This window comes from Peromyscus leucopus, chromosome 4 (genome assembly GCF_004664715.2).
Source record: "Peromyscus leucopus breed LL Stock chromosome 4, UCI_PerLeu_2.1, whole genome shotgun sequence".
Lineage (NCBI taxonomy): Eukaryota > Metazoa > Chordata > Mammalia > Rodentia > Cricetidae > Peromyscus > Peromyscus leucopus.
In genome coordinates, this window is record NC_051066.1 from 60,770,597 (window position 1) to 60,781,904 (window position 11,308).

An 11,308-nucleotide genomic window follows, 5' to 3' on the forward strand; every position below is an offset into this window, starting at 1 on the left:
AACAGGAAAATATAAAACTAACAAATACATTATTCATATCTCTATTTATTTCTCTTGAAGCATTATCTTAACTGTATCTGTTACAACAGGATAAAACCTGCTTTCTCCACTATGCTAATCCTATAAGTAAAATTTATTAAATTATGTAAATTATACAGTGACTATTGTTATCATTTTTAATACGGAAGATTGCTAAAATGTTTTATTCTTCTAATTTAAACTCTATGCTTTATTAGCAACTAAATTCATTAATGAAAAATATTTCCCATCACTCTGTCCACATATAGACAGAAAATCAAGTTTCAGCCCAGTTCTAAACTAACTGTATTAGTAAAAGAAAGAAAGGAAGTCTGGGAACTTGCCTCTTCCACGTGGAAATGATGTAGAAGTTTGCCCAATGATAAAACCTGAATAAACAGACAAGACTAAGCCAGACAAAAAGAATGTTTTTGAAAGACTTGAAATGTGCCATGTATCATATTTCCCTAAACTTTGGCGGAAGCAGAAACTGTAAATTCACACATTAAAGAATCAGCTACAGGGAAGACTGGAAAGAGCAAAGGCTACTGTGTTTGGGCCTCCTGTGAGCACCTACCCATTACCCGCTTTTGCATTGTCTGGCTTAACCTTGCTGTATTTGAGTCAAGTTTGGTTAGATGGAGTCCTGGAGATGCTCTTCTTTACCATGAGGTGCTAGAACTTGTCAATTAAATAACAGTGGCGACGCAAACAGCGGTTTCCATTACCAAGCCCTCAGCATCACCTTGATTTTCTCATTTGTATCTTGCGCTCATGTTAAGGAAAAAAAAATCTCATCTCATCTCATCACTGTTTTATACAGGAAACAAATCCTGGTTCAAAATAAGAAAATGAATTGTCAAAATTTTCCTTGAATATAACAGTGTGGGAAATTTTAAATATTCTTATAGATATATTTGCAAATTAATGGATTTGTTTTAGTGAGAGTGCCAAATAAAAAGCTACCAAGAGAAGGGGAGATTTGAAAAAGGCAGTCATAGTCTTCCAATGGAACTGTATTCCAAACCAAGTTATAGGACCTTTTTTTTTTCTTTTGAAACTTGAACATACAATGTTATGGATGAAATTTATGTTGGTGGATATAAAACAAAACATAACACCTTCAATACTTAAGATAGGTGTTGTGGGATATCTGTACACTGTGAAGAAGTATTGCTGTGATTAATGTAATAAAAAGCTGAATGGCCAATACCTAGACTGGAGAAATAGGCATGACTTCCAGGCAGAGAAAGGAAGAAGGTAATAAAGGTGCATGAGAGACACCATGAGTCTGACACAGGATGGGAGAGAGGTAAAAAGCCACGTGGCAGAACATAGATTAATATATATAGGAGATATATATACACATATATATGGATTAATTTAAGTTATAAGAGCTAGTGGGACAAGTCTAAGTGAAGGCCAAGCTTTAATAATTAATAATAAGTCTCCGTGTTGTTATTTGTGAGCTGGCAGTCCCAACAAGAAAGTACTACAGATAGGCAATGTTGATGATTTAGTCAGTGAAGATGGGAATTGGGCCGGTTTAGGGCGGCTTTCCTTAGCTGTTGTTCCAAACCAGACAACACAGCTTGAAATGCATCTTCGTAGGTAAAGAATAGGGGACTTCACAGCCTAAGTCACAGATGCTGACCAGTACTCTGGGGCTGTCATGTGAGCCGCTGAAACAGTGGGGAGTTTGACAATGTAGGCTGCTGTGTCCCGTGCTAATGCTAGGCAGTTTGGTTCCCGGAGAGGGCTCTCTCTGGCTTCCAAACGGCCACTCTCATCTCTTAAGCCTTCCTCTGGCATCTTCTCTGTTTGTGCGCAGGGACGCTGAGAAAAATAAACCTCTGCACCTTCATCTTACCACAAGGCCATCAACCCCATAGGATGAGAAACACAACCCAACTTCTATTTCGTTTTAATTGCCTCTTAATGCCTGTCTTCCCAAATACCGTCGTCACACTTGAGGCCAGGCTCCAACTCTGGGGAGAACATAGGTCAGTCTATAGCAGGAATTTGTGTCAGAAGTGAGGACCACTGATCCATCAGTTGCCTGGAGCCAGTGATGCCTCACCAGTCAGAGAGTCTATTTTTCTCAAACCAGTTTTTTTTTTTTTCCATAGCTACAGATTTCCAAGTTCTGATAATTCCTGCATTGTGAAACTTGGGGGGTGGCTGTCCAAAGTTTATCACATTACTCCTAAGATGTAGAAATCACAGGTATAAATAGTATAATTCCTGTCTAGTTTGCCCATATTGTCTTCCCTCTCCATCTCCCTGGCCCTACCCTTTCTCTTTCTTCTTGGTGTATACATATATATTTCCTAAAGAGACATTTTCAACTTATTTTACTTGAAAAAAAAGAACTTTTGATCAATTTCCCCCTGCCAGGGTCTCATTACGTCTGTATGCCTGGAATCCAGTCCTGACTTAATCTCATGAACACAATGGACACACAGCTTCATAGTTAAATTTCTCTTCAAATGTTGCCTTCTGAAAATAGTTTGAACACAAAAGACAAATAGCTCCATATGTATATCTATGTGTTTTTCATGTATGTACATATACATGTTCATATGTGTGAGTGCCTGGGTGGAGGTTTATAAGTGCATGTGTGTAGAGTGTGAGGTTAATGTTGGATGTTTCCTTAATCACTCTCCACCTTTGAGGTCCAGGAAGGATTGTCACTGAACCCAGAGCTCACTGTTTATCTGTCTGTCTCACCAGCTTGCTGATTCCCTGATCTGACTCCCACAGGATGTTATTATAGACAGAGCTCCATGACCACCTAGCTTTTATATGGGTATAGGAGATTCAAACTTCTTTTTGCTTACGTAGCAAATGTTTTACCTCCTGAACTAGCTCTTCTGCCTTTTTACAGGCTGCTAAGGGAGAAAAGTCATCAGCCATCTTACCTAGCTGCTTTGTGAGATACAACAATGATCAGCCAGCAATAGATACCTATTTGTGTAACAGAGGCACGAGTGTTATGGGGGTAATCAACAGCTTTCTAATTGGATTTTTAAGGCTCACTCCACAGGAGGAAGCTCGGGTCTGGTACTATAAATCTTTCCCGGAACACATGTGCATACTGGCAGCCTCAACTAGACTCAGCAATTTATGGGAAGGGTTGTAGGGGAGGGCATGGGGAATGGATTTGATGAAATACGTTTGTATACTTGTATGAAACTACAAAAAAAAAAAACACACATTGCCATTTTGTCTCTAGAAAAAGAAGAGGGAGGAAGGGGGAGAGAGAGTTGACTTTTCAAAATGACAAGTAGTTGTGAACTTTTAAAACTGTGAAGACTTGATGTTTTCTCTTCATAAAATAAGGTATTAACTATTCCTCATTAAATGATTTCTAGGCTTTTGTGAACTCAACCAATCAATTTGAGGTAATGTTTACCTTTAAATCTCAGTAATCCTTTCCATTAGACACTTGAATTACACTCACAGCTGGATTTTATCAACTAAATAGTGATTAAAGACAAAATAGGCAGGACTTTGGAAAGTGTTGGGTGAGAGAAAATATGTAGATGGTTTACAGCATATTCACTAAGTCATGCATTTTCCTACACAGGAATGTTTATTGTTCAGAAATACCTGCAGTTCTTCAAAATACCAAAAGTATACTTACGAACTAAATACTACAAAAATGGCTAAACATACATTCATATTTATTTCAGCAAAGAAAATAATATTGTATACTTAAGCAATGTTGATTTTTAAGATTGTAACAATATTAAATTGTTGCAATGTTGATTTTCAAGATTATAACAATGTTAAATTGTTAAATGTATTAAATATGGTGACACTTTAAATCACTGAATGCTATGTCTTATGAAGTTGATTAGTAATGACAACAAGTAGATGATTATGTGGGAAATAAGCAAGAGAATATTAATTTTGAAAGCCCTCACACTCACAACAAAATGTACATTTGAAGATTATTTCGTGGGGAAGGAGGGAATGATGTGGAAGGAGAGATACATAATTAGATAAGAGAAGATACATAAGTTTTGTGAGAATGTGGATATAGTTTTGCCATTTTTCTTTAAATTTTTAAATGTTAATTTTGTCATTTTTGTTGGCTACTGAGGCAGTAATTAATTGACACTCATCACAATCGATATGATCATAGATCAGCTCACAGAGGCTAGCCTCTGCGTATACCAAAAGAATAAATCTTTGATCTACACTCATCATGGTGATTTGTGATTGAATTAGATGTCAGTACATGATAATCTGTATGGCATTGGTTCTCAACCTACCTTATGTTGCAACACATTAATACAGCTCCTTGTGCTTTGGTGAACCTCCCAACCATAAAATTATTTCATTGCTACTTCATTACTGTAATTTTGCTACTGTTATAAATCATAATGTAAAAGTATGATATATAGGATATCTGATATGCAATCCCCAAGGGGTCACCACGCACAGGTTGAAAACCACTGGTCTGGAAAGGGGGATCTGTAGGTATGTATTTTATCATGTTGGGTTGATGATAATGTGCTTTTTAAAAATGATCCTTCATCTAAGTGCACTGTATAGGAAGAACCACTCAAAGTCACCTTTAACTTGTTTTATAGATGTCACACCTGTGACTCGGCAGCTGTCATAAGATATTAAGAAAGATGGCCCTAAGTACATTGACTTACTGTAAATGAAGGGAATGTTATGGAAAGAGCCTGAATTTATGCTGAGGTGGCCAGCCTTGAACACCCATGCCTCTGTGTTTTAGGTACTAGGGACTAATAACTAGCCTCATTAATTTAAGCTCGTATCTAATATGGTTGTTTTCTTTGGGGAACAAAATATAACCTGACAACTGCTGTTTTGTGCTTTCATGAACAAGCTATTAACCAACTTTTTAAACATTTTTAGTCGGAGGATATTTAAGGTGATGAGACAATTAATATCATAGAGCTCACAAAGGCCAGAGTCTTCTTTTCTTTAACTATGTTTCAGGCAGTGAGACAGTACAACGGGTACAGGGAGACACACAGCGGGTACAGAGGGACACACAGCGGGTACAGGGAGACCGCACAGTGGGTACAGAGAGACCGCACAGCGGGTACAGGGAGACACACAGCGGGTACAGGGAGACCGCACAGCGGGTACAGAGAGACCGCACAGCGGGTACAGGGAGACACACAGCGGGTACAGAGAGACACACAGCGGGTACAGGGAGACACACAGCGGTACAGAGAGACACACAGCGGGTACAGGGAGACACACAGCGGTACAGAGAGACACACAGCGGTACAGAGAGACGCACAGCGGGTACAGGGAGACACACAGCGGGTACAGGGAGACACACAGCGGGTACAGGGAGACACACAGCGGGTACAGGGAGACACACAGCGGGTACAGAGAGACCGCACAGCGGGTACAGGGAGACACACAGCGGGTACAGGGAGACACACAGCGGGTACAGGGAGACACACAGCGGTACAGAGAGACACACAGCGGGTACAGGGAGACACACAGCGGGTACAGGAGACACACAGCACAAGCGGGTACAGAGAGACACACAGCGGGTACAGGAGACACACAGCGGGTACAGAGAGACACACAGCGGGTACAGGGAGACACACAGCGGTACAGAGAGAGACACACAGCGGGTACAGGGAGACACACAGCGGGTACAGGGAGACACACAGCGGGTACAGGGAGACACACAGCGGTACAGAGAGACACACAGCGGGTACAGGAGAGACCACACAGCGGGTACAGGGAGACCGCACAGCGGGTACAGGGAGACAGGAGACACACAGCGGGTACAGGGAGACACACAGCGGTACAGAGAGACACACAGCGGGTACAGGGAGACACACAGCGGTACAGAGAGACACACAGCGGGTACAGGGAGACACACAGCGGTACAGGAGACACACAGCGGGTACAGGAGAGACACACAGCGGGTACAGGGAGACACACAGCGGTACAGAGAGACACACAGCGGGTACAGGGAGACACACAGCGGGTACAGGGAGACACACAGCGGGTACAGGGAGACACACAGCGGGTACAGAGAGACACACAACGGGTACAGAGAGACACACAACGGGTACAGAGAGACACACAAGCGGGTACAGGGAGACACACAGCGGGTACAGGGAGACACACAGCGGGTACAGAGAGACACACAGCGGTACAGAGAGACACACAGCGGGTACAGGGAGACACACAGCGGGTACAGAGAGACACAGCGGACAGAGGCTTCTGCAGTCTAATTTAATCACTGGACTTAACGCAAAGGGAAAAGGAGAGAATAACTCCATAAATTGACCATATTTTTAAAGATTCCCCAGACCTGAAATTAAATATGGGGAACAATGAAACAAACCATTTTGGACTTGGAGATTGAATATGAGAACATGGAGTGATTTAAAATGAAACTACACAGACACACACACACACAGCCCTCCCAATGTAGTTCCCGGCTCTGAGTCATCCATTTACTGAAAGACTGACCAATCGAATGCAAAACTTCTTTTGGATTTGACTCTAGTTAGAGGGAAGTATAATTTCCTGGAGAATTGCTCAATATAAAATTCCCTGATGACATAATAGATCCATGTTTGAAATTGTGACCATTTCACTGATTAATTTTTTTTTTCTTTTAGGTACAAAAGTAGTTGATACAAACGGTTTTATAAAACAAAGAAGGTTGCTTTTGAGATAAAGATACTAAAATCTTTAGACTGTGTGGCTCTAACTTCTTATTCATAATATAAAAAGTAAAAATGGCCGTGGCGGCGGCGGCGGCGGCGCACACCTTTAATCCCAACACTCAAGAGGCAGAGGAAGGCCGATCTCTGAGTTCGAGGCCAGCCTTGTCTACAGAGTGAGTTCCAGGACAGCCAGGGCTACACAGAGAAACCCTGTCTCAACCCACTCCCCCTCCTCCACACGCAAAAAAAATAGAAACAACCATAGGAGAGGAATAACAATATTTTTTGTTAAAAAGATTAAAAACTTAAATGAAGGTACAGTTATTCAGTATGAATTGCTAGAGATGGAAGAACTCATAAGTATCTGAAATATTCTGGCATATCCTAGAAACAATCAAAGAACTAGAAACCAGTGTGGGAGGGCTGAGCCACAGCGTCACTTCATAGGCTGGCTCGCCTCACTCACTATAAGGCAGGCTGCTGTCAACTTACCTTGATCCTTCTGTCTGTCTCTCAAGGGCTAGGATAAGCCCTGTACCACTGTGACCGACCAGTCTTCTCTATCTGAAGTTGTGATGAGAACTAGGGATAGTAACCAGTGAGGTTGGGCAGGTTCCCTAAATCAGCTCTTCTGAGAACGCCCTTGCTGGAGGCCAGGAATGCCAATGCAGGGGTCTGGTTCCTGTTTCTGTGAGGCTCTTAAATAAGCATCTCTGCCTAGAGGTGTTAGAGACTGTGTGACAGAAACTGAGACAGGCACCTGGACAGACGGACGCCTTGTGGTTGAGCCAACTGGACCGACCAGCACACATCTCCCTCCCGGATTGCTTACCTGGGTGAGTTGACAGTCCTCAAAAGAGTTCCAGGGACGAGGTTCCAAAATGAGACTGTCTTCAGAAGAAACCCGGAGGCAAGCCCCCCAAGTGACACGGTCTAGAAATAATACGGCCTGGGAGTCTTGATTGGGTTCAGTTTTCCTGTCAGTTAAAGAAATAAAAGGCAGGAAAAAAATCTGAAGCGCAACAGAGAACAGCGGAGAGCCCCCCAAGCACCGCTCACAGACTCAGCAGTTGAAGGAAGGTGGTTATGAGGGTGAGGAAACACACGCAGGCAGCAGACACACAGAGAAAAATACCTTGGCGAAGCAGAGACGGGTCCTCCGGCAGCCGAAAAACCCGGTCTCTACTGGAGGCCTGGGGTTTTAAAGGCTCTGAAGAGCCTTCCTACCCACTTTAGGGCTGGTCAGTTTGGAGACAGATAGGATGGTTGATTGGTCCAAAAATATGTGTGACACGTCCTCATCAGGCCTTGAGCTTGTTGAGCCAGTTCCCCGGAGGGGATTCTTGAGGCCTTTGTCTCAAGTTAGGAGACCGAGGAAGAAACTGGTCACCTTTGTTACCAGTTTGTTATCAATCTGTCTGCCTACCCGGAAGTTTAACTCCTGATCACTGACCCTGACAGACAAAAATACCAGCTTCTGGAAACAGGAGAAGAGATGGGTAGCAACAGACTCCACCTGGAGCTTGCTTCAAATGCAGCAAAGAATTGCCCCATGGCTCCCCCACCGCCAAGGCCCTGCCTAAACTATGGAAGTTGTTGTTGGATTGACTGCCCAACTCTGCCTCTCCAAGGTAGTTTTTCCAAGTTCCTCCTCCACGGGAAAATCTCATAGACCTTCTTGGTCTGGTGGCTGAAGGCTGATGTTGCCCTGTGTGGCAGCTGAAGACTTAACACTGCCCTGTGTGGCTGCCCAACACTGACAACCTTTGCCCCCGACAAAGCCACTGACATCACCATACTAGCTGTCCAGGTAACAGGTAAATGCGTCATTCTTAACTGACACATTTGGTTTATACTTCCTGCTCAAATTTGTCCCTCTCCGATCTCTGTGTGTTGATGGCCCTAGCTTTATCAGTTTGAGAGCAGCAAGTTGACCTTAGCCAGCTCCTCCCCCCAAGGCTATTTCCTACTTAAAATCAGGCCTTGCCTTTCCTAAACTTCAGGTCTCCAGCTGAGACAGCCAAGCTCACAAAACAAGTTTGCCTTGCCGACCCGCTTCATGCTGAGAAAGATAAACTCACAAAACAGATTTCAATGTAAAAGCAAACTCAAGCTAGTTTGTTGCTATCACTAAAAATTTGCATTTTGCTACTCCTTTATTTAAGAGAGCTTGCTTTTTAATGACTTTTCTCAGTAATCAAGCGCCTGTGCCTCGTGGTAAATGGTTAGATATTTTCAGATAAGAAAAAGTTTAGGTCTACCTAAGGGAGTTCCAGGACAGCTAGGGCTACACAGAGAAAAAAATGTCTCAAAAGAAAAAAAAATTAAAGTTTATGCAAGTTGTAAAGATCTGGGGAATGAATTTAAAGTATGGGAAAATGATTTAAGGGATGTGAAAATGAAATTTAAAGGTAATGCAAAGGTTAAGACTTCAAAGTTCACGCAATGGAACTCTGATGTGTTAATCTACCCTTGGTAAAACACTGGCTACTGAACCTTTTTTAACTATCATAGTCACAGGCTCAAACTTTTCAATTTCCTTTGGTTATTTTCTAAATATAGACTTGAAAGTGCTTCCCCTTGTGCTAAAGACATCTCTGTCTCTTTGTTTTCCTCCCTGCCAAGAAGTTTGTCTTATTACAGATAAATAAACGCTCATGCTTTTACTATGCTGGTAACTTTTCACGTTTGTTTTGCGATGGCTCAAAGGTGCGTGTCTACTCCCGCTGTTTATAGACATTTGTTAACTAGTTTCCCTACAACGAGGACTTCAGTGCAGATTACAGACGGTGGTCATGCTGATATCTAAAACTCTGACCTCTTTCTGTTAGCTTAAAACTATTCATGTAAACTTCAGGGGGTTGAGACTTGGATCCACCTGTGACAGATCACGTGTACTCTGGGATCCCTTGCCAGTCACTGTGAAACCAGTGTGACGGCTCCCCTCCCCCTCCCTCTCTCTCTCTCTCTTTCCCTCTCTCTCCAGACTCACTCAGCTAACCAGATCCTGCCACCACCACCCCACCCCACCCCCACCCCCACCCCATCCTGGCCTTTGACTCAAATTCCGGTCTTCCTAGACTGCCAGGACAACCCTCCCCAGCCGAGAAGCAGCCACAGAGGAGAGACACTACATCAGCCCTTATCATCAACAAACGGCTGGACTGTTAGTTCTCTCAGCTGTCCAAATATACAGAAATGAGCTCAAGCTGGACTATAGGGGGATTTCTGGAGGTTAGATAAAAAGCCAGCCTTCCTCGGGAAATTTTGAAATCAGTTCCCATCTGCCAAATGTTGTCATTTCCTTTACCTCTGGCAGAGGGACATGTGGCTCCATTGAGCCGTGTGTGGCTGCATATCAAAGCCATGCCAGGCTCCAGGCTCCCTCAATCACTACTCATAAGTATTTGCTATGCATTTCAAAGTCCCCACACCAGTCTCCTGGCCTCCCATCCCAGCTACCCACCCTCCTTATAACCTCATATTCTGACTAATACTCTTTCTTGTTATCCGTTTACTATCTCTTATTCCTGAACTCTCACTATGCTCTGTCTCACACTGTCTCCGCTCTTCTCTCCCGCTCTCCCGCTTCCCTAGCCCTGGCCATGTCCAGTCTGCTGGCCATGTTCTGTCCACATCTTTTTCTCTCTGCTCTGGACGCCTCCAGATGCCTCTGGCTGTTCTCTCTCTCATATCTACAGTAAAAAGCTTAGCCATATCATGGAGCAATCATGTCAGCAGTTTCGTTACTGCATCCCCTCGTATACAAAAATTAAACACATGCTCAAGCCTTTGAAAACATGCTCATAACTCAATGTTCAAAGCACATGCAAGCTGTTAGATTATATTAGGTTGTTTAAGGCAGCTGTAGAGAGACAGAAGGAGGAAAGAAAGAGAGGCTTGGTCTGACCTGAGGTGGGACCATGTTTATTCACAGCGAGGAAGCACTTTATCACTCACGTGTGCAGATGGCCAAATGCCTACAGAAGAAGATGGGATGCGGCCCCTTATAGGGGCGGAAATGACTTCTGTGGTCCACAAGGGAAGCTGGGAAGTGTAGTCTTTGAGCAGGAAACTATCATTCCTACCTCTGAGAGGACATTTAAAAAAAAAAAAAAACAAAAAAAACCCACAGGGCAAGGGTGTTATAACTGTTCTGCTGAGGAGGGTCTTTGTTGGACTGGGTGGTTTCAGGTCCATTGAAGAGGGGGATCTTCTGGTCACGTAGCAAGGGGAGAGTCTTAACTTGATCAGCTGCAATGGATCATACAACTGTCATCCTGCATTACTGAAGAGACTAAAAAATTATTATTAATGTATTCTATATTAAATTATTATTAATTTATAATATTATTAATAATATTAGAGGGTTGTAAACAGGTGATTTTTGTTTACAGAGTAAAACTGAGAAGTTTTCCAGGAAGGTTGAGGAGTAGGGAGGAGCAGAGGTGGGAGAGACAGAGTGGGCCACGGAGAGAAAGTCAGCACAGAGCTGACTCAGGGTGACAGTGGCTGCTCCTATTGCCAGGACTGCTGCTCCAAAATGAGCTAGCAGAAATGGCAGGGGGCTACAGAGTAACAAAGGAAGAGAAGGGGAGAAA

General features: G+C 43.1%; 1 protein-coding gene across 5 annotated transcripts in view; it reads right to left on the minus strand.

The window, feature by feature from the left end:
* Tfpi (tissue factor pathway inhibitor) overlaps positions 1–10,714 on the minus strand; it is a 39,193-nt gene extending 28,479 nt beyond the window's left edge. The window contains exons 1-2 of one of the 5 annotated variants that reach the window (XM_028881745.2): positions 10,618–10,714; positions 7,540–7,684 (exon numbers count right to left, since the gene is read on the minus strand). The gene's annotated coding sequence lies outside the window, so the exon portion shown is untranslated. Of the gene's footprint in view, positions 1–7,199; positions 7,299–7,539; positions 7,685–7,842; positions 8,876–10,617 lie in introns of those variants that run through there. The other 4 variants (XM_028881746.2, XM_037204918.1, XM_037204917.1 and 1 more) reach the window with 4 other exon arrangements.
* Between the last annotated feature and the right edge of the window lie 594 nt (positions 10,715–11,308).